The sequence below is a fragment of the Panthera pardus genome, unplaced genomic scaffold (assembly GCF_024362965.1).
Source record: "Panthera pardus isolate Hobbes unplaced genomic scaffold, ASM2436296v1 HiC_scaffold_27, whole genome shotgun sequence".
NCBI lineage: Eukaryota > Metazoa > Chordata > Mammalia > Carnivora > Felidae > Panthera > Panthera pardus.
Genome location: NW_026526843.1, coordinates 121,982,887 through 122,002,695, shown reverse-complemented (window position 1 = coordinate 122,002,695; position 19,809 = coordinate 121,982,887). Strand labels below are relative to the sequence as shown.

At 39.4% G+C, this 19,809-nt stretch overlaps 1 protein-coding gene across 2 annotated transcripts in view; it reads left to right on the top strand.

The window, feature by feature from the left end:
* Nucleotides 1–19,809, top strand: part of PUDP (pseudouridine 5'-phosphatase) — a 463,943-nt gene that overhangs the window by 362,167 nt on the left and 81,967 nt on the right. Inside the window, exon 7 of one of the 2 annotated variants that reach the window (XR_008418356.1) lies at nucleotides 4,874–5,599. The exons of the other annotated variant lie outside the window; for it this stretch is intronic. The gene's annotated coding sequence lies outside the window, so the exon portion shown is untranslated. Of the gene's footprint in view, nucleotides 1–4,873; nucleotides 5,600–19,809 lie in introns of those variants that run through there. 2 annotated transcript variants of the gene reach the window in all.

Genomic DNA, 19,809 nt, shown 5'->3' with positions numbered 1-19,809 from the left:
TCTGTGTGTATTACAATTTCCTGGTTTCATTAGGAATACAACATAGATATTTATACATATTGACACTTAGATCTTATCCTTTCTGGGTTCATCTTGAGATGAAAGGGGGAAAAAGCATACAAATGAGAACCTTTTAAAAAGAAACTTGGGAAACTACCTTGGATAATTGCAAGTTAGCTCCTTTGGATGTAAAATGGCATGGGCCTTTTCATTTTAGTGAAGAAGAAACATATTCTGCCTCTTCGGGAAGAAGTTTAAATTGTAAAGGATCCACTTTTTTAATGAACCGTGTGCAGTTCCAATAGATGAGCTTTGGATGTAGAATATCGAAAGGTCTTAGAAAGGAGACGGTGCATGTAGTACACCTTCTGACCCACGGCTCCAGCCATATAGTAGATGGTTGGGAGGTGTTAGTTCAGTAAACGAAGATGCTTTCGTAAGAAACATCCACGGGGGAGGAAGACAGGCTGCAAAGAGCAGGCCGACCTCACTCAAACTAGTTGAAACACTGAGGGCCATTATTTCATTGATGCAAGTGCAGGGGGGAGAGCCAGCCTCCGAAGAGATTGATGGCTTCACCAGCTCAACTGCACCATCAAGATCCTTCCACCTCCCTGGTCCTTCTAAGGCAACAGCTTCATCATTGCCTGCAGGTGGTTGCCAGTAGCAATCAGAGCATCTTCATCCACATCCTGATGGAGGGACAGTGACTGGCCTCTGTTTCCCAGCAACCCCATCCGGCAGATCTCTTTCTGTAACTCATCCGTTCAATGTGGACCCATTCTTGGCGCAAGGGATTGGGAATGACCAGTGGTGGTCCATGATGATACTCTGGGAGGTGCTGCTATATAACCCCCAGGCTGACTCTTCCCTCTTTTTCTTTTAGAAAATAACACGCTATAATAGAATCTCCTTGCAGTCATAATATCTCAGTCTGGGGTGGTAGCAATGTAGCAAGATTTGGCGTAGCAAAGTGTGAGGTACAAAGAATGTATAGAGTTCCCAAAGTGATTATCATCCATGGTGGGTCTGGGATTGCCAGATAGTTTTTTTTTTTAATTTTTAAAATATTTGTTTATTTTTGAGAGAGAAAGAGAGACAGAGCACAAGCCGGGAAGGGGCAGAGAGAGAGGAGGAGACACAGAATCCCAAGTAGGCTCCAGGCTCTGAGCTGTCAGCACAGAGCCCAACACGGGGCTCAAACTCACAAATTGTGAGATTGTGACTTGAGCCGAACTTGGATGCTTAACTGACTGAGCCACGCAGGTGCCCCAGATAGTATTTTTTTTAATTCAAGTATAATTAACATACATTGTTATATTAGTTTCAGGTATACAGTATGATTCATCAAGTCTATACATTGTTCAGTGCTCATCATGGTATGTGTAGTCTCCATCTTGTTTATCTGTTTCATTCATCCCCCTACTCACCTCCCCTCTGGCAACCACAGTTTATTCTGTATATTCGAGTCTGGTTTTTTATATGTCTCTTTTTTTCTTGGCTCATATATATATAGAATATTACATATGTATATGCCATATACATATATATACACACACCACATCTTCCTTATCCATTCATTTATTGTTGGACAGTTTGCCTGCTTCCATAATAATGCTGCTATAAACATCGAGTGTATATATATATATATATATATATATATATATATATATATATATAGTTTTGAATTAATGTTTTCCTATTCTTTGGATAAATACCCAGTAGTGGAATTATTGGCTCATATGGTAATTCTATTTTTAACTTTTTGAGAAAGCTCATACTGTTTTCCACAGTGGCTGCACCAGTTTGAATTCCCACCAACAGCGTAAGAGGGTTCCTTTTTCTCCACATCCCCCTCAACACGAGTTGTTTCTTCTGTTGTTGATTTTAGCCCTTGTCACTGGTGTGAGGTGGTATCTCATTGTAGTTTTGATTTATATTTCTGTGATGATGAGTGATGTTGAGCATCTTTTCACGTGTCTGTTGGCCATCAATATATATTCTTTGGAAAAATGTTTATTCATGTCCTATGCCCACTTTTTAATTGGCTAATTTGTGTGGTTTTTTTATTGGTGTTGAGTTGTAAGTTTTTTACATATTTTGGATACTAACCCTTTATCAGATATGTCATTTGCACACATCTCCCATTCTGAACACTGTCTTTTAGTTTTGTTTCCTTCACTGTGCACAAGCCTTTTATTTTGGTGTAGTCCAAACAGCTGAATTCTGCTTTTGTTTCCCTTACCTTGGGAGACGTATCTAGAAAGATGTTTCTATGGCTGATGTGCAACAAACTACTGCCTATGTTTTCTTCTAGGAGTTTTAATGGTGTCCGATCCTTTTTTGAGTTTACTTTTGTGTATGGTGTAAGAAAGTGATCCCATTTCATTCTTTTGCATGTTGCTGTCCATTTCTCCCAGCACCCTTCGTTGCAGAGACTGTCTTTTCCCCATTGTATATCCTTGCCTCCGTTGTCGAAGATTAATTGACCATCTAGTCACAGGTTTATTTCTAGGTCTCCTATTCTGTTCCAATGACCTGTGTGTCTATTTTTGTGTCAGTACCGTACTTCTTTTTCAAGATTGCTTTGGCTATTCAGGGCCTTTCTTGGTTCCACATACATTTTAGGATTGTTTTTCTAGTTCTGTGAACAATGCTGTTGGTATTTTGATGGGGATTGCATTGAATCTGTCGATTGCTTTGGGTAGTATGGACATTTTAGCAATATTGGATCTACTAATCCATGAGCATTGTTAGAGCCAGTTGTGTTTGTCTTACCTCTGCAGTGCTGGATTCAGGATTCTTGGAGTTGGTTGAACTGAGAGTATTTTTAAAGGTAATAGGCATTTGCATCTAAACTATATAGGAAGCAGAATTTTGGACCAAAGCCCCCAAAGGGAACTTTCATTTATAACAGTTAACAGGAATTCGAAGTTACATTTCTAGCTGAGTGTTAAAAACCATAGAAAAACACCTTCACTTCCCAGTGCCTTTTTTTTTTTAATTTTTTTTTTTAAGTTTATTTATTTTTGAGACAGAGAGAGACAGAGCATGAACGGGGGAGGGTCAGAGAGAGCGGGAGACACAGAATCGGAAGCATGCTCCAGGCTCCGAGCCATCAGCCCAGAGCCCGACGCGGGGCTCGAACTCACGGACCGCGAGATCGTGACCTGAGCCGAAGTCGGACGCTTAACCGACTGAGCCACCCAGGCCCCCCCCCCCCAGTGCCTTTTTTACTGTATTCACTACACAAAACATTTTGCCTAAAAGAATAAGTTTAATTAAGTAAAGATCTTCATTCAGAAATAATCATGTATGCAACATTAAAAATAGTAACAAGGGTGCCTGGGGGCTCAGTTGGTTAAGCATCCGAGTTCAGCTTAGGTCATGATCTCACAGTTCGTGAGTTAGAGCCCCACATCGGGCTCTGTGCGGACAGCTCAGAGCCTAGAGCCTGCTTCAGATTTTGTGTCTCCCTCTGTCTCTGTCCCTACCCTGCTCACACCCTGTCTCTGTCTCTCTCAAAAATAAATAAATGTTAAAAAAAGATTTAAAATAAATAATAAAAATAAAGATTTTGTTTTAAGGGGTGTCTGGGTGGCTGAGTTGGTTAAGTGTCTGACTCAAGTCATGATGTAGAGGTTCATGGGTTCAAGCCCCATGTCGGGCTCTGTGCTGACAGCTCAGAGCCCAGAGCCTGCTTCTGATTCTGTGTCTCCCTCTGTCTTCCCCTCTTCCACTCACACTCTGTCTCTCTCTCAAAAAATAAACCTTTAAAAAATTTTTAAAAATAGTAACAAAATTTATATGGTAGATAATACTACATGTTGATACAGACTATCTTATTTAGTCATTAAAATAACAACTTTGCTGAATCCATCCATCTGTCCATCCATCCATCCATCCATCCATGTTTATCTCTCTTTCTGAACTTACTACAACTTTGTAGACCATGGAAATCAGCGAACTTGTAAAGCATGCACTTTAGAAGTAGCTCGGGGAAGACCTACGAGGGCCTATACGTTTGAAAGTCCTGATTCTTGGAAACCTACTTTTACCAACTTTGCTTGCACTCGCTGTCTCTGCTCCTGCTGAGTTCCCTTTTGGCAGATTATGTAAGTCGGGAGGGCACCGTGGATCATTATTCCAGCTTTTTCTTCTTAGCTTTGCTCCTCGTGAGCCATTCCTTCCTACTGAAGTTGAAAATAGCCGTGCCTCTTTGATGCAGAAGAAAGAAGTTGTCGCCAGTCCTGAAGAGGAACAGGCTTGGCAGTAAAGGGAATTTTCGAGTTCTTTCTCCGCCAGTCCTCCAGTGACGAGAGCACAGTAACGGCTTCATGTGTCACATCTGTAGCATGTGACTGCTCTGTGATGGGACGCTGAGGTTTCCTCTGTGATGTGACTTGCTGATGTCCTCAAACTCAAAGAGTCGTCACTCTTCATTGGGAAAACTGCTTCCCCCTCCCCCCACCCAGGGAAAGTTTTTAGTCAAGGCCATATTCTCAGGTTTGCATTAACAGTCAATGTGCCTCATCAGTGCCCATTATGTTTATTTTGATGACAATAGATTTAAAGTTAGAGGAAATTTTTGACTCACTTATGGGGACAGAAAGCCATCCCAGGCATCTAGATGTTATTAAAAATTCTAAAATTAAAGCTTAAAGGGCAGGAGACACTATTCTTTTTTTTTCTATTTACTCGACCTGTCTGTAGGTATTTTTGTAAATAAATATAGGAGGAAATAATGTCTGTCTTATTAATTTCACAAAGACATTTTGAGCTTGAAATAAGCGTTGAATATGAAAGCATTTTGCAATAATTCTCAGCCACATTCAATCATATTCTTAACACATGATTCTGGATGCTTTGAAAGCCTTCAGGCGTTTCAGCATTTGGATTTCACTCGATGTGCATATCCGTCCAGACTTCACAATTGTGGGTCACTTAGGACCGTCAAGCTACACAAACTGTGCCCCAGAGATCAACAGTACTGGAGTCACCAGAGAGCTCACTGGAAATGCAGAACCTCAGGCTCGGACCGCCCAAGACCTACTGAACCTGACTTCCTTGTGCCAAGATCTCCAAGACATTCGATGCGCACGGAAGCGTGAGAGCCACTGATGTCAACATCTCCACGTAATGAATTCTTCAACTTCTTGTGCACTACAATGAACTGGAGAAATATTCCTCCAAAGATGTGTTGAGCCTGGGTGTTTGTAGGATTCAATGTGTGTTTCATCCTTTCGTGATCTTCCCACCCCGCCCCCATTAGCTGTTCTGGAGAGATCTCAGGTGGCAGATTCCCACCTCGCCTTGCTAGGGCCTCATGGTACCCATGTGGGGACTTCCAAGATTGCCCAGTCCCCTGAGGATATCAGAGCAGGGCACGTAGCATTAAAACGTGCAGCATTGGGGTGCCTGGGTGGCTCAGTCGTTTAAGCGTCCAACTTGGGTTCAGGTCATGACTTCACAGTTCATGAGTTCAAGCCCTGTGTCGGGCTCTACGCTGACAGTGTGGAGCCTGCTTGGGATTCTGTCTCTCCCTGTCTCTCTCTGCCCTTTCCCTGCTCTTGCTCGCTCTCTCTCTCTCTCTCTCTCTCTCTCTCTCAAAATAAATAAATAAATAAACTAAAAAAAGTTATTAGGAACTTAAAAAAAAAAGTGCAGCATTAAAAGTAAGAAAAAATGGAAGTTTGTCTGCGGCAATCTGTTGCACACTGTGCAAACGATCACAGTAAAGTAAGTGGACATCTGGAAACTGTAGGTTTGTCTCTTCTGTTAGGTGAACTTTCTTCTGGTGACTGTTAAATCAGCTCATGAGGAATAGAGCCTGAGGTTCAACCCCAAATTGGCACAGTTTGATGTAAGGAGGGAGCAACACAAAGACGTTTACTGGGCAGTGAAATTGATACATCATGTTTTTTGTTTTTGTTTTAGTTTTAAATGTTTTTTTTTTAATTTATTTTTGAGAGAGACAGACAGCATGAGTGTGGGAGGAGCAGAGAAAAGGAGACATAGAATCTGAAGCAGGCTCCAGGATCTGAGCTGTCAGCACAGACCCTGACTCAGGGCTTGAATCCATGAACCGTGAGATCATGACCTGAGCCGAAACGGGCGCTCAACCAACTGAGCCACCCAGGAGCCCCACTACATCATGTTTTTTTTTAAATTTTGTATGTATTTATTTTTGAGAGACAGAGCATGAGCAGGGGAGGGGAGAGGCAGAGAGAGGGGGAGACACAAAATCCGAGGTAGGCTCCAGGCTCTGAGCTGTCAGCCTACAGCCTGGTGTGGGGCTCAAACCCATGAACCATCAGATCATGACCTGAGCCTAAGTCGGACGCTTAACTGACTGAGCCCCCCAGGCACCACGAGACATATGCTTCTTAACTGTGTCAGAGGTGTGGTGTGCAGGAGAGCAAGGCTGGAATGTGGGATCTGAAGACATGGGACTGTGTCCCACGTCCACACTCTGCAGCTGTCTGACAAGGTATAGGCCCTTAGACTTCTGTAGTTCTCTGTTTTACCAGCAGTAAAATCAGGATGGTTTTTACTGGTTACAAGTGACCTTATAAACAAAATAAGGAATATGGAAATGGGATACGGAATATAGAAAAAAGCTTTGTATGGTAATATTAAGAGCACTTTATACCTTAAAATAAAGGCCAGGACACCTGACCGGTGGTGTTGAAGAAAGTAAGCTCTGTGTACTTACCAGACAGAATGAGATGATCGGAGGCAGGCAGGTCCTCACAAACAATGCACGGGGTATATATACCGCTGGCGGCCGGGCGCGTGCACCACTCGGCTTGCCCTTGTGACTGGGCTGACTGCGCGTCCTCCAAAAGCAGGCCCTGCAGTTTTGATCAGTAGTCTTAAGTCCCCGTTTGCCATGCCAGATGCCCTGAATCCAACTATGGCTGAATGTTGCACGTCAGGGGAACCCCCATAGTTATGCTCAGGAACACAGCAATGTTATATCATTAAGGTCATAGGATAATCATAGCACGGTGTCTATCTCATATGGTTCTATGAGGAGCAAATACATTGATGTTTTTAAAGGTGCTTACCATAGTGTTTACCAACTATAAATGGGTATAAGTGTAGTGCTTTCCTTATAATCACATCCAAAACTGCAATGCCTTCCCACCCCATTCAGTATTTCCCATATATCACTACGCGATATGCAATATATTTTGCCTAGTGACTTTAGAAACTTGCCTTCTTTTTCTCCTTCTCCTTCTCCTCCTCCCTCCTCCCCCCTCCCCCCCCCTCCTCCGCCCCCTCCCCCTCCTTGTCTTCTCTCTAACTAAAATTCAAGCTCATTTCGGGAAAGGAATTTTGCATTTTCCCCCAGCTGTATGCCTTACCCCCTAACACAGTGATTGACACAAAATGGCACTCAATTTGTTAAATTACTGGCCTCTGAATGGTCACTCAGAGGAGAGAATGAGTAATTGTATGCGTACATGAATAAGTAAATGGATGCAAAATGTTCTACTGCTAAATCTGAGCCTTGTCTCACCCACTGGGACACAGTTTATCTCTTAGATGATGAAGAGACACTTTTACCGTTTTGGGTCAAAGCGGTGAGAAAAGTTAGCAGTGCAAGAGAAGTTAGGGAGAAAGCCTACCTTCTGTAGCCTGTTTCTTATTTTGTTTTGTCTTGTTGTTTTGTTTTTATTTAAATTTTAGTTAATGTATTGGTTTCAGAATAGAATTCAGTGATTCATCACTCACGTACATCGCCCGGTGTTCATCCCAGCAAGTAGCCTGTTGAGATGCAGACACATGATTTCCCATGGGTAGAGTCAAGTGAATTATGGTGATGATGTTTTACAAGTGCTATTAATTCCGAAGAATTTTCTTTATAATAGTTATAGGAATGTGCTATGCAAATAGGATTTGGAAGTTATTCTTCAGGGTTAAAATTTGAGATTGTTCTGTGAATTAGTGGATGTCATTTGTTGTTACTCTTCTTTCTTGGGGTTTTGTTTTGCTTTTTGTTTTTTGTTTTTGTTTTCTTGTTGTCGTTGTTATTTGTTGGAGCCAAACGTGTGCTTTCACGCTTAGTAAGGAGACGGTCTGCTGTAAGGGGCCTCATAAGATCCTGGAGGTGAAGATTTGATGGAAGGTGGGCTGACCAAATGTCCTTATGTTGCGTGCTGCTAGTGTCCCAATGGCTGTCATCCGTCTGCCCGAAAAAGACTGTTAACATTATTAGCATTTAGAGAGAAGACTTTATCTTGTGTTCTCTACTTGATTTCTTTTTTATCAAGCTATATAAGAGATCATACGTTTTCAGCTCCATGAGTTTTGGAAGTTATAAAACCACAAGTGAAATCAAGGTATAGCAAGTTTCTGTTACCCCATTTTTAGCTCATCCTCATGCCCTATCTGCAGAGTTCACATCTTCACCATTGACTAATGTTGCCTGTTCTTGAAATTCACATAAGTGGAAACCTAAGGTGTGTTTGTTTGTGGATTTTTGTTTACTTAATGTAATGATTTTGAGATTCAGATATGTTGTTTAATGTATCAACAGTTGTCTGATGCTCTCGAGCTGCCGTAACAAAGGACCACAATCTGGGGCGCTTAGCAGACATCTGTTCCCCATATTCCTGGAGGCTGGGAGTCTGAGATCCAGGCAGGGCCAAGGCTGGTTACTCCTGAGGCCTCTCTCCTTGGACGATAGACACCGTGTTCTCTCTGTGTCCTCATGTGGTCGTCCCTCTGTGTGTGTCTGTGTCCTGATCTCCTCTTCTTCCAAGGATACCAAGCCTTTTGGCTTACAGCTCACTCTAGTGATCTCATTTTGCCTTATTTATATCTTTAAAAACCGTATTTCCTAATACAGTCCTACTCTGAGGTCCTTTGTACTTCACTGCACAAATTTGGGGGTCGGAGGGACACAATTGATCCCATAGCAATACTGTTTAAAAACAATACTGTTTAAAAAAAAAATCCAAGTTTCTATCTGGTGTCATTTTCTTCAGCCTGATGGATATCCACTACGATGTCTTTTTTTTTTTTTTTAATATTAATTTTTATTTTTGAGAGAGAGAGACAGAGTGTGAGCAGGGCAGGTGCAGAGAGAGAAGGCGACACAGAATCTGAAGCAGGCTCCAGGCTCTGAGCTGTCAGCAGAGAGCCTGATGCGGGGCTCAAACTCACGGGGCTCAAACTCTTGGATCGTGAGATCATGACCTGAGCCAAAGTCGGACACTCAACCGACTGAGCCACCCAGGCGCCCCATCCACCACCATGTCTTTTCATACAAGAAAGAGTGCTGGTAGAAATTTTCTCAGCTTTCTTTTATTTAAAAACCCTTTCATTTTTGAAGGATATTCTCACTAGATATATAATTAGGGGAGACCATTTCTTTTCTTTCAGCCCCTATAAAGCTACATAATTGTTGGCTGGCATGCTGAAAATTCAGTCAACATACTTGTCTTTGTAGATATAAGGCCTTTCTAATTTGTCTGATCTCAAGATTTTTTCTTTTCTTTCCTTTCCTTGTCTTTTTTTCTTTTCTTTCCATTTTGTGTTTTGTTTTGTTTTCGGTATTTTGATTCTATGTGCCTAAGCATAATTTTTCTTTGTGAATATCCCACTTAGGCTAAGTTTGTTAACCCTAAACAGGATAAATACAAAGAAAACCATATTCAAACATATCATACATTTGATATTCTTAAATAATTTTATGATTTTTTTTTACCATTGATTCTTCAAATAATTTCCTTTTCCTGCAGCACTATTTTTGCCTCTGTTTCTGTGATTCCAAGTCTGGATATGTGGAACTTTCTCTAAGGTCACTGAGATTCTATTCATTACCTTCATTCTTTTTCCCTCTCACTTCTTCTGATTATTTAATTTCTAATATCTCTGTTACGTTCATCTGCCATTGTCAGTCTTTCCTTAAACCATCAAGGGAAATTTATTTTCACATATGATGCACTGTATGCCTTGAATTTCTGTTAGGTTCTTCTTTATAATTACCATTTCTCTGGTGGGAATTCACAGCTGCTCACCCTTCACAACCACCCTTTTCCTTTAATTCCTTGAACGTAATTATATAAGCTGATTTAAACTCCTTGCCTGGCAATTTCACTCAGTGTCTGTTTGTGTTGACTGTTTGTTCTTCTGGTTATGAAATTTATTTTCCTGTTTCTTCAACCATTAAGTTTTTTGTTTTTTGTTTTAATTTTATACTGGACGTTATGGAACATAGGTGATAGAGTTTGGATTCTGTAATTTTCCTTAAAAATGGTAATTTGTGTGCTAGCAGGCAAAGTATATTTATATATACAAAACATATATATTGCATGATATATATGAAATTTTGTAATGTCCTGTGTTCTGGTAAAACAAGATATATTGTGCAGTTGGCTTCATTGCAGCATGAGAAGAGAACTAATTTTAATTATTTTGGAATTGCTAAGCTATTATTTCAGCGTAGTGAAATTTGCTATTCAGTTTCTATGAATTTAAATGGCTCACATGCCACATCAGAAACATTAGGTACTGAACACTCGAGTCTGTCTGTATAGTCTTATCCATCATTGTCGACATATCTATTCCTGAGCTGGTTACATTCATCTTAATGTAACTGTAGCTTAACAAGAAGATTTAAGTTCTGCTCTGGTGATTTTATCACAATTATCTTCTAACAAAGAAAATGTTTGTCAAATTAGTTTTTCCTATACACGTAATATAGTTTTGTCAGATTTCTAGAAAATGAGATGGTTGATTAGAACTAAATTAAATTAATGCATTTTTTGAGAGATTGTGACATATTTGTCATCTGCTTTCCTTCCTTTTTTTTAAGTTTATTTATTTATTTATTTTGATAGAGAGAGAGAGAGAGAGAGAGAGAGAGAGAGAGCATGCATGAGCCAGGAAGGGGCAGAGAAAGAGGGAGAGAGAATCCCAAGGAGGCTCTATGCTCAGTGCAGAGCCCCATGCAGGGCTCAATCTCATGACAGTGAGATCATGACCTGAGCCGAAATCAAAAGTCAGATGCTTAACAGATTGAGCCACCAAGGTGTCCCTTTCCTTCTTTAATATTAAGTGAGATTTTCTATTTTTTTTCTTTTGCATATGTAATTACAGCCTGGTGAGTTTATTTTAAACTATTGTATGGTTTTGTTGCTATAGACAAAATATTGTTTTCATCATATTTTAAAAGTATTTTAAATTACTTATTTATAGAAAGCTTTTAAAAATTATTTTTCTTCTAAGTGACCATTAAACACTGCTGCTCACATTTTTTTGTCTTGGTTCTTGTAAGTGGATACTAATTTTATTTACATGTAACATCAATTAATCTCATATCTGATCATAATATGTATTACTTCCTTTTCTTGTTTCATTGTTTTATGAAAACATGTCCAAAGTGATATCAAATAATAATGGTGATAATGAAGATCTTGTCTCGTTCTTATCTTTCCAGACTTTTAATTACCTAAGAGATTTTGAAATGGAATACAATTAGATCTTATTCTTTATTCTTATAATAAATCTCTAATAACTTGATTGAGGTGATTAGCTTTCATGCATTTGAGAAATCATTTTTTTGTGCAAGTGGCCTATGCTTTCCCTACCTTTGACATATTTTTAAATGTCTAAATATATTTAAATTTACATACTATGAAATGCACCCATCTTAAGTGTGTGAGAAGCAATGTGATATGCTTTGATAATATATAGACTCATGAACCAACTTCCTAAATAAGATGTAGGAGGTTTTCAATACCCTAAAAAGCTCTCTTTCTGCCAATCAGTCTCCGCCATGTGTTACAGACAGCCAGTTTTCTCATTTCCATCACAGATTAGTTTTTCCATTTTCTTGAACTTCACATGCGTCCAATGGTATGGTTTCTAGTGTTCCATATTATTTCATGTGTCTGTGGTTTGCTATTTTTCAATGCTGACTAATAGTCTGTTGTATGAATATACCACAATTCACTCTTTCTGTGGATGGACATTTGGATTATTTATCGACTTTGCTTATTATAAATACAGTTTGTATGAATATTCTTGTCCAAATCTTTTTATGGACTAAAAGGAAACATTTCTCCTGGGAAGTGTTGTCTTTATTTTGTTATATTGCATTGTAATATATAACATATATTATAACAAAGAAGTGTTGTCTTTATTATAATAGATTATGCAAACTAAATGTTGTTTGGACAGTTTTATCCAGACAATAAAATTGCTATTCCAGAGAAAATATTTCTTGGAAAGGATGTTAAGAAAATGAAACAACAAGGATATGTCATGAGGGGTACACTGAATTTTCTAGCCACAAAGAATCTGTTTGTTTGGGGGTTTTTTTAGGAACACAGGATACATTTGCAGAAATTACCAATGCCCTAGACTATAAAAGAAGTGTCGATATTTTCCAAAGGTTCAGCGTCATACTCTGGTCTATCTCTCTGCTCTCTGTTCTTGGCAAAAGAATATTAAACGTTAACCCAATATAATGAGTTTCAACGTAATAAATTCCACCAAACAAGTGGCTTTGTTCTGGCTGTCTCAGGGTCAAGGAAGCAAGGTGATGATTTGCATGGGGAATTGCACAGTTTGTTAGTGTCGTGTAATACCATCCAAACTGGCAACATGAAGTGAGCTGTTGGAACTCTAGAGGGGAGGTCCGCGACTGAAGTAAACATTGTCAAGCAGGTTTAAATGCACCAAGAGGGAAAAAAAATACCACAGCATTTCCAGTAGAGGCCTTGGGCTTCTCATGAACTTAGATATCTGGCCCGTGCTTACTGAGCTTTGCATGAAAGCAAAACGTGGTTATTTTCGGGATTTACGTGTTTCACGCAAAATTTAAAATCACCTTTTCAAGACAGTGCTTTTGTCCCCGACAAATATGGCATTGTTCTATATTACTTAGTGTGAGTTAAGTATGATTTTTCTCCACCTCAGTCTATTTGAATTTAAAAAAAATTATTTGTTTTCACCACTTCTGGAGCATCAGTATAATAATATGGTACCTACAAAGAATCTATTGGCAATCATTTGTTGCTGTGTCCTCAGAACATCTACTGCCCTGAAAACTAAAGGGAGAATTTGTACTCTGCACACATAGACAAACAGATATCCCTCCAAAGATGAGATAAATGAGAAATTACATCAAATCGCGGAAATGCTGTGGGCGGTGTCCTTAACTGAACCCGCAAAGAAAGTAATCATCTCCATGATTCACTGTCTGCTTTCCATTCCCTATTTTATGTTATTTTATTTTATTCTATTTTATTTTATTTCATTTTATTTTATTTTATTTATTTTCTTTCATTCCCTTTAAGTGTTAACGCTATCACATTGACCTTCTTTTGTATCTTGTGAAAGCCCTCTCCTGATCTCTTAAGGACCAGCATGACAAGCCGGAGTATAGTTAACAAGACGTGAGGCAGCCCCTAGGTTTCTTGGAAAAAATTCCTATGTCTTTTGATCTGTCAGCTCCATAAAGAAATCCACCTCCGAGAATGTGGTCCTAATAAGCACTCTGCTTGAAATGGGGAAAAGCTGATAAAACGTAAAAGTTTGGTACAAATTGAAATGTTCATATTAAATAGACAAGTAAACTATGCTGGAGAATTTTGTTACATTGTGATTCACATCTCCAGTTTTCCTCCAGATGATGAACTTCACTTTAAAGAATCAAGATATTTAGGTAGATGATTTTTTTTCTTTTTTGTTTCTAATCGGAGTGACAGATTGTCAGGATTAAGAGGCTTTGTTGCAAATTTCAGCTCGTTGCCCGTTGTAGCTGCATTAACTTCTACTTGGCCTCCTCTGTGCAACCTCAGTGTTGATGCGTTCAGGGAGCTCGGCGTCTCACGACTGCTGGGGGCTGTGAAATACCGAGGGGCAGAGAGCACGACATCCACCGCAGGTTTGCAAAACCAGCGCTGAGGGTTGCGAGGAAACAGTGCATATGTGCACACACACTCTCTCACACACACACAGACACACAGTGAGATCATGAAGAGAAGAAATACAAATCTACATAACTTATGCAATACCTCTAAATATAGAGTAACTTCTTGGAATTAAGTTTTTTTAAATCTATATAAATCTTGATAGGAATGTTTTATATAGACACGTGTATGTGTCTCTGTGTTTGTGTATATGTATATATATATATGTACGTGTGTATAGGTATATATTCTATACGTGTGTATATGTATACATATTATATAGGTGTGTATATATATGTGTGTATGTATGTGTAAATATATATATATATAGAAATCTCAGCACGATTAGCCATTGTTTTAATTCATATTATGTTATCATTTTTTTTAAGTTTATTTGTTTTTGAGAGAGAGAGACACAGAAACAGAGTATGAGCCCGACATGGGGCTTGAACTCACAAACTGTGAGATCATGACCTGAGCCAAAGTCGGATGCTCTGCCGACCTAGCCACCCAGGTGCCCCAATATGATGTTATAAAACACATATTACTTTGTAATATATCAGAGGAGTATATATTAACACATATTACTAATGCATATTACACTGTAATATATCAGAACAGTATATGTTAGTGTGCTTTTGTGTATATGTGTATATATACATATATGTATACATAAGTATGTATTCATACATAACAGCTGTAGCCTGTTGTATATTTATATATACTACAAAGAATATATTTTACATGCACTTTTATAACATTACATGGATTTAAAAAATTGATATTTATATATAAAATGTTAGCGTATAATATATAACATAATATGTATCACATTGTTTTGATCTTAGTTATGTAAGTACATTTAAAATATGCTCTTTGTAACAAACATACATATAAAACAAACAGTTTAACTATTATATATGAATAAGAATATATATACCTAAGTTACAGTCTTTCTTATCTAAATTATATAATATGTAGTCTTTGTAATATATATTTATATCTGTGACAAAATACTATATTTATATATATTACAAAGAGGATATTTTAGTGCACTTTTATAACATGCACAGTAAGATAATTGTGATATATTATATTACATATCGTATAATATATGCGTTGATAGATATCACAATTACTTTAATAGACATGTTATATATATGGACTAACAGACTATAACTGCTATATGTGAATATATATAGGGACATATGTTTGTATACATGTACACAAACACACTGCACCTAATATATCTGCTTTGTAATTTCTTTCTATCATAAAGCAGTATATGTTAGGTGCACTTTTATAACATCATATAGATTAAAATAATTGTGCATCATGCTGATTTTCTATAAGCTTAATATACCCTTTTAAACCCCTGATTTCTGCAAGTTCTTTTTTTCCTACCACTGCTGAAGCAAATGAGTTTCTGGAATGACTTTGACACCTAACATTTGAACCTGTCTCCAGTGGCAATCCAAAATAGCATGACCGATCTTCATTAAAAACGGCAATTTTTATTCTCCTATTCAACACATCGCTTGTTCCTTGAAGAACCAAATCAGAGATGTTTTAAACAAATATTGCTTGTTGAAGAACAGAGAATCAAAATTGATTGGTATGCAATTATGCGTTGGAGAATAAAACATTATGGTAGATTTGCAAAGGAAAGCATTTTTTACAAAAGCCATTGCTGCATTTTTTAAAAAAACCATGAGCCTATCAGTGATACAAAATTTATAAAATTTGATACTTCTTCCTGGTAAATAATCTGCTGCTGTATATTTTATTGAACACACAGAAGAGGGGGGAGAGAAGGTTTTTATGTTCATATAGCAGTTGTTACTGAAAATTTTTCTTTTGGTTTGTGCTTGAGGGGAGAGAGGTTTAATATATAGACAAGAGGCCATGTAATTTAGGGTCAGAGAGGTCTGGTATTCAATTGTCTTTCTCACTTGTTTGTCGTGCAATCTTATGCAATTTATGGGACCTTTTTGTGCATAGAAATCAGGCAGCAATGCCTACCTCAATGGTTAATGTGTAAACTAAGGAAATCCTGTAAATTTTTATATATAGTATTTTATATATATTAATCATAGATATGTGTGTGCTCATATATATGTGGTTTATCATAAATATATAAACAGTATGCACCACACAAGTTAGGTGTTGACTTTTTAAATTTTATTAGAGAGAGAGAGAGACAGAGAGAGAGAGACAGAGTGTGAGCGGAGGAGGGGCAGACAGAGAGAGAAACACAGAATCCGAAGTAGGCTCAAGGCTCCGAGCTGTCAGCACAAAGCCCAACACGGGGCTTGAACTGACAAACTGTGAGATCATGACCTGAGCTGAAGTCAGATGTTCAACCAACTGAGCCACCCAGGCGCCCCAAGAAGGAGAGAATCTTAAGGAGGCACAGAGCCCCACGTGGGGTTCCATCCCATGACCCTGGGATCATGACTTGAGCGAAAATCGCGAGTCAGATGCTCAACTGACTGGGCCACCCTGGCGCCCCAGGAATTTTGAAACTCTACAGTTTCTGACATAAGGTAGAATATTGTCTCTCCGTGTAGTTTAGGAATTGTGAAGGCACATGCTGTCAGGGGCAGGTGAACAGAGAATATGTGTGTCTGCTCACATCCCTGCCTTGGGGAGACAGCAAGGGGTGTTTCCATGGTGGCCTCAGTCCCCTGACTGTAAGCATGGGCGTGCAGAAATGCAGGCTCTCTGTTGCCTGTTTTCTGCAGTGTTCTAGGACAATCAAACGCTGTAGAATTTTTCTGCAAAGTATCCACATTTTCAAATGTTGGCAAGTGGTGATTCGCTCAGACAGGCACAGGGGAAATTGACAACAGAAACAACAGCAGTCCTTTGAACCAGGGTTTCAGGACAAGCTCCTCGATTTGACTTCATGTTTTCCTCAAGGCGTGGAACCCACAACCGGACTTACTAGAAATGCAATTCTCCAGTCGCCCCTGCACCCAACAGAATGGGAAACTAGAGAGGGGCAGCCAGCATCTGTGTCTTAACAGACTCTCTGGAGGTGGGCTTGCAAAACTAAGCCCAGGCTGCCAGATGTGACCCAGCATATGCCTTTTCATAGCCACCATAGCGCTCTTTACATGTTTAAATGGCAGCAAAGAAAGAAACTGAAAAAGGAGAATCAGATTTGCCACAAACACCTGGGAACTGAGATTCAGTGTCCGTGAATATGGCTTTATTGGGACACAGCCATGCCCCTCTGGGTCATGTTATTTGTGGCTGCTTTCGTGTTACAACAGCACAGTTCACCAGCCATGAGGAGGCTGTGCGGACCGCAAGATCGGAAATGTTCACTCTCTGGCTCTTCCTACCAATGCCGTGTGGGCCCAGTACGGTTGTGTGTTCCAAGTTTGAGAACACAGATATCTGACTGCAGATTGAGCTTTTCGGCCACCATCACGGAAACCTAATCCCGTGCTTACGTCGACAAGGAGAAGGGAGGAAGCCCCTGGAGAAGATATTCTGTGCGCTCACCGAGCACGTCTTTCTGAATCCATTTCAGCCAGATAAGTAGAAAGAGCTTTGGGTTTTCAATAACGTAGATGGAGTTGAGATTCTCAATCCGTTTCCTGGAAGTTTAGACACTTGAAATCATTTGGATTCCTGTTCCTGTAAAGAGAACAAACAATCCACACCAGGCAGGATCATTCTGCAGGTGGAAGAAATACATGAGATTGCATATGACGTGCATGACAAACTTTCAGGCGCATAGCAGGTGTATCAGAACCAGAATTATCATTTGAGTTTTAAGACTGTCTTCACGAGGCAGAGGTACTAGGAGAGGGGAAGGGAAATACAAGGACCTGATCCATCAAGACTGTGTCTAGGCCTGAAAAACAATATTCCCACAGTGTTATACATTTAGAAGAGGACCAGCACATGGAGAAAAAGTCTGCATTCCTTTTCGGCCGCCATCATTACTTTCCTTCAAAACTCCTATGCAGGACTGGAGGAAAATTAAGTTTTAGAGACCTGGGTTGTGACGGACCGTACGAAAGCCCTCATCGGTAGTTCCATCAAAGAAGGCACAGGTGTCCCCCAGGTTTTCAGTCATGCTCTGTTGAGTGAACCATATGCCTATCATTAACCGTTGCCTCTGTGTTGCAAGATCCATCGTTTTCTTAATCCAGTCTTCCAACTTCTTGTTCAGTGTCCTTTTATTTTATTTTATTGTTCTATTTTATTTTATTCATTTTAATTAATTTATTTTTTTGGCGTCTTATTTTATGACTAGGAATTATTGCCCTCATCTCCCAGGACTAGGCATGCCCCCCACCCCTCCGCCCTACACTAAAAGACACAGTTGGGTTTAGCTTCTCTTTACTGGTTCTACCCAGCTCATTAAAAAAAGAGTGCTATTATTGGCCGCCCGTCTGTGATAGCCAGATCACGGGACACCTTCTTCAGTAGGGCACACCAGCCAGCCCCACACACGACAGCCCGTGCGTGTCCACACGTGGCTGCACGTTCCCTCCAGAGAACAGGGCTTCGTGGCATCCTGTTCCCAGTCTCCAAGGCGAACCCGCAAAGTCTCTCGTTCATTACCTGCCTCATTCCTGATTCCTTCCCCAAACGTGCATGCTTCTTAATCTATTTATTTCCAATAATGTGGCTTAATGTATCCATTGGGGCTGAAATTCCCAAAGCGAGAAGAAATGAACGAGATGAACTAGAATTTCCAGGGAGAGGCCTTTGATCACCCACTTGAGCATGACATAATGGATTCCAAGTATTTTTATTCTCTCCTTCAGATGAAAGTGGGAAATTCCAACTGATTGCCTGGAAAATTGCCTCTGTCTGCCAGCTCCCTTGAAAGAGATTTCACATTGGTGGTTGCACAAAAACCCTTTGAAATTTAAGTCTGTAAGATTCTTTTGAAGCTAAACATTATTGATAGCAAAGGAATTTGTCCAGAGTAGGATGCAGTGGGTAAGATATGTACCTGTATTTCTCTCACATTACTATTTTCTGTCTATTTCTTTATTTATTCCACTCCCTCACTGGGATTTCTGGCTATTCTGCTGATATCTCCCTTCCCCCACCCCCACCTCTCTCTCTCTCTCTCCCTCCCTCTGTCTTTTAATAACATTCACTGGTGAGGTCCACTTTATTAAAGTCCATTTTGGGCACAGAGAATGAAGTCTGCCAGTATAAATGCAAGCCTGAAGTGGGAAATTCTTGTCAGGCATGTATAATTCATACATGGCCTGGCGTCTACAAACATACTAATGGACCTTATTAAACTTTCACGTAAAGGGTATCTTTGAATAGAAATGAAGGAAGAAAAATCTTTTACCCCATCTCTATGTTCATTTTATCTAATAATCACTACAAATCAATTTTTTTAGACTTGCTACAGCTTTGACCTGACCTACAAATTATTTCAAACCCCAAGGGTTTTGTTTGTTTGTTTGTTTGCAGCATCATAAAAAAAATAATTAAAAAAACACATTTTGAAAGACTTCCTGCTTCCATGAATGGAAGCTCAGGACTGCTGTTGAAAAGAATTTATAAATTTCACTTTATTCATTTTGGTTAAATGAAGGCGGTCATACTTCCCCTCCTATTTCCTTCATTACAGAATCATATTTTATTTGAATATAAATCTGTGAGAATAATAGGCCTAAGAACAAAGTGATAATGGTGGGAATAGAGGCTCAAACTCAGTACAACCAGTAGATTTCTATAGAATCATGATTCATTTTCTGTAAGGCTGCTGTAAACCAGTGAGGGCGATTTTACAGTTTACAATAAATCCGACCAGTTACCTTTATACACATCACTTTAGAACGCCACTCACTGGCGTCCTGCTGACAACAGAGAGAAATAAACAGAAAGA